General features: G+C 54.0%; 1 protein-coding gene across 4 annotated transcripts in view; it reads right to left on the bottom strand.

Moving 5' to 3' along the window:
* CCDC157 (coiled-coil domain containing 157) overlaps positions 1-4125 on the bottom strand; it is a 13423-nt gene extending 9298 nt beyond the window's left edge. For 2 of the 4 annotated variants that reach the window (XM_014542527.1, XM_014542531.1), the window contains exon 1: positions 4091-4119. The gene's annotated coding sequence lies outside the window, so the exon portion shown is untranslated. Of the gene's footprint in view, positions 1-1511; positions 1689-1891; positions 2032-4090 lie in introns of all 4 variants that reach the window. The other 2 variants (XM_014542528.1, XM_014542529.1) reach the window with 2 other exon arrangements.

Genomic DNA, 4125 nt, shown 5'->3' with positions numbered 1-4125 from the left:
GTTTGGTGGGATCAGGAAGGTGTGGTGTATTATGAGCTTCTAAAACCAGGTGAAACCGTTAATACTGATCGATACTGACAACAAATAATCAATTTGAGCCACGCTTTGATAGTAAAACGACCATAATGGGCCAGAAGACACGGCAATTTTGCTTCATGATGATGTACCACCACACACTTCAAAACCAGTTAAAGACACATTAAAAGATCTTGCCTGGGAAGTATTAACCCACCCGCTGTATTCACCAGACCTTGCCCCTTCCGATGACCACTTGTTCCAATCGATGGCACACGCGCTTTCTGAGCAGCACTTTAAAACGTATGAAGAAGTGGAAAATTGGGTCTCTGAATGGTCTGCCTCAAAACAAGGAAAGTTCTATTGGGAAGGTATCCACAAATTACCTGAAAGATGTGGGAAATGTGTAGCTAGCGATGGACATTACTTTGAATAAAGCACTTCTGATGTTTCTCTTGAAATTATCGTGTTTTCTTTTGATGACAAAATCCGAATTTTTAACCGGTTAATATCTAAATCCGCACTTTTAACCGGTACCCGAACTTTTAACCGATTAATATCTAATCCACATTATTAACCGGTACACCTAGTATTTCCACTCCCTCATCTCAGAACATGGCACCCCTGATGCGTGCACCTGGGCCCTTCCTCCAGACCCCCTCCTTTAACCCACATCCAGCACGGAGTGCTGCCAATCCTATGTCCAGCCAACACTGAGAACCCCCACTTCCGTCCATCATCACTGCTCCACACTCCATCTCCTTTTCTCTGCCCAGCACCGCCTCGCTCACGGGGGATATGGCAGCCAAAGTGATCATTTAAAAAGGCAACTCACACCCTGACCGGTTTGGCTCAGTGGATAGAGCGTCGGCCTGCGGATTGAAAGGTTCCAGGTTCGATTCCAGTCAAGGGCATGTACCTTGGTTGCGGGCAACATCCCCAGTAGGGGGTGTCCAGGAGGCAGCTGATCGATTTCTCTCTCATCGATGTTTCTAACTCTCTATCCCTCTCCCTTCCACTCTAAAAAAAATCAATAAAAGATATTAAAAAAAAATAAAAGGGCAACTCACCCCCTTCACTCCCTCAACCCCCCCTTGAATGGCTTTCTACAGCATAAAGGCCAGAACATTGCCCCAGGCTCCAACCCTGACCTGCCCCCACCTCAGCATCTCACCACTCAGCATGTGCCCTTCCCCCAACTTCCCCGAGATAAGACATCTCCCTCAGGTCCCAGGCCCGGTGAGGTCCCCCCGGTACCCATTCTCCGAGCATCCTGTTCTTTTCCATCTCGGCACACATCACGCTGGCACTGAATCCCTATTTGAGTAATTATTTGGGGGTGGCGGTCTCTCTACCTGGGAGCACAGGGACTGTCCTTTGAGTTCCCTGGGATATGACCTAGCCACCTGGGCAGAGGGGCGGGACCCTGTGCCCACAGGTGCTGGGAAGCGCAGAGGCACCACGGGGTCGTCTGAGGGCTGAGCCTCCAGCCTCACCTGGGAGTAGGCCCTGTTCTCACCTCGGTGCGGTGCCTGCCTGTGAAGGGACGTCCGCACAGGTGCCTGCCCCGTCTCAGACCAGCCTGTAGGCTCTGGGGCTCGGGGTCAGAGGCTCATCCGGGTGCCTGATTTCCTGTCTCCAGCGCAGGACTGGCCCCACGCTGCTCTTCAGTCCTGGGGATGAACGAAGGCCAGAGGGCGTGGGTGGGCACTCGGGAGAGCTTCCTGGGCCTGGAGGAAGCTGCCCCAGGAGGAGAGGAGGGTGTTCTCGGCGGGAGGGAGGAACGAAGTGGGGAAAAGGCAGGCGGGGTCGCCTGGCTTGGGCCTGAGCGCGGACAGCACGCTGCAACCGTGCCAGCTCCGACCACAGGACCTACTGTGCGCCACTTTCCAGATCTGCAGCCTTGCACAGGCGACAAAATTCAGGCTCTGGGAAGCTAGGGGTCAGCCCAGGGTCACGCGGGGAGCTGGGACTCTGGAGCCCAACATCTCTGGCTAGGCTGCGACTGGAGCAGCTCTGTGCAGAGGAAATAGGATGCAAGTCACAGATGGGATTTTCCATTTCCTACCGGCCGCACGAAAAAGAGTAAAGTGAGACAGGTGAATCAAATGTATATTTAACCCAATATGCCCAAAATAGTATCACTCAAACATGAAATATAAAATTAAGTTGTTTTTTTTGTGGTTTTTTTTTTTTTTTTTTTTGCATCAAGTCTCAAAATCTTAAAAGTACATATCCAATTGAACCAACCACTGTTTTCAAGTGCACCCCCACAGGGGCTGGCGACTACTGTCTTGGACAGGATAGGTGTGGAGGGCCAGATTCTGTGTGTTTATTCAGCACACGATGACTGAGTGCCTACTATGTGCTGGGCACGGGGTACAGGGAACCCCGTCTGAGAGGAACCACGATCTATGTCAAGAGGGTCTCTGCCGGGGGGCAAGTCCTGGGTGTGTCAGCTGTGTCAGTCCCCCCCACAGGGCAAAGAGTATCCACCCCCCAACACTCACGTCCGCACACAAACACACACAGGCCCACGGGCCTCACACGTATGTTGCTTTGGTGATTGCCTCTCGTGAGATATTGCCGCTCATGGGATTGTATGTCCCCAAAGAACCAACAGAAAAAAAACAGACACACATCCTGGTTCTCCTTCCCGAAAAGGGAGGACATAAAGCGAGCCAGCGACGCCACGCTGGGAGGACGCCCTGGAATTCGGGAGCTTGCCGAGATACCAACTCTTGTTAGATGCCGATTCTGACAAGCAGCACAAATGTCAAAGAACAAGGAAAAACAGCTCCGTGTGCCTGTGTGGATCACTAGCAACAAGGGAGATGTGCAGATATGAGCGTGGTTTGAAAACCACGGTAGGTATGTGTCCGGGGAAGGAGCATTCGACACAGGCTTTCCAATTTCTGAGTCAACGCTGCCCGGAGGCAGGAGGGTCAGCTCCCAGGTGGACGTCTGACCCCCAGACCCCAGAGGGAACCTTCCCTCCACTCCCATTCCACATTCAGGCCCCTTCCCCCTCTGAGTCCTAGGACTCGGGTAAAGATCACGCCTGCCTCCCACCGGGATCCGAGGTCACCGCGGTAAAAATGCCCTTTCGAAACTCTCAAACCTCGTCTCTGGAGGTTGTTAGTCTCTGACTCGGGATTGCTAATTGCCTGGATCCCTGGGGACAGTGAAGATGTGGAGTGACCACCAAGGAATAAGTAACTTCTCGAGGAGAGGACCGAGAGTGGCCTGGGTTGGGGTGCCCACTCCACCCCATAAGCTGCTATAAGAAATAAGTGACATGATGCCGGTGATGTTTGGCTCGTGGTCATGTTCAAGAAATCCCAGCTATGGTTATTATTCTACATGAATGACATTGACATGAACTAGTTATGGCGGGTGTGTAAGGGAAGACTCGGGAAGGCACCCCCTTCCTATCACGGCCCCATTTCACAGATGAGGAAAGCCAAAGTCCAGGCAAGCGCTAGAGCCTTCCCGCATTCGGGGGTTGGGCAGGAGAGGGGACAGACGGGGAGGGGAGGATCGCAGGGGTTCCTCGGGGACCTGGGAAGTAAGAGAGTGGCCTGCAGGGAGGCACCTGTGGGAGTGAGGGGTGCAGCCCAAAACAGCAGCCCCCTGGTGAGGGGCGGGGACAAAGGGGACATCTGTAATACTTTCAACAATAAAGATAAATGAAAAATAAAATAAAAGCAGCAGCCCCTACTTGAGATGGCCCCTGGGGCTTGCAGGCGGAACGATGGGAGGCAGGGGGTGGAACCTACACAAGGCAGGCCCGCGGGGAAAGGGTCCAGCGTCCTTAGAGCCTGGGACTCGGGAAGGGGGTGTGGAGGAGGCGGGTCTGAAGCGAAAGAGGGGGCTGAGGGGGTAAGATGGGGGGCTTTGAGGAGGCAGGATCGAGGGGAGGGGCTCTCCAAAGTGAGAGGCCGATGGGAGGGAGCTGGGGACTAGGAAGGCGGGGTTGGAGGGAGCGAGGGACCGGCTTGGAGTGGAGGAGAGGGGGGCGAGGGTCGTGGGGTGCGTGCGGGGGGCGTCCGGTGGGTGATGCAGAACTTCTTACCGGTCTCTGGTGTCGCAGCCTCGGCCCCTGCGTCG

This window comes from Myotis brandtii, unplaced genomic scaffold (assembly GCF_000412655.1).
Source record: "Myotis brandtii unplaced genomic scaffold, ASM41265v1 scaffold303, whole genome shotgun sequence".
Taxonomy (NCBI): domain Eukaryota; kingdom Metazoa; phylum Chordata; class Mammalia; order Chiroptera; family Vespertilionidae; genus Myotis; species Myotis brandtii.
This window is presented reverse-complemented; position numbering and strand designations above follow the sequence as displayed.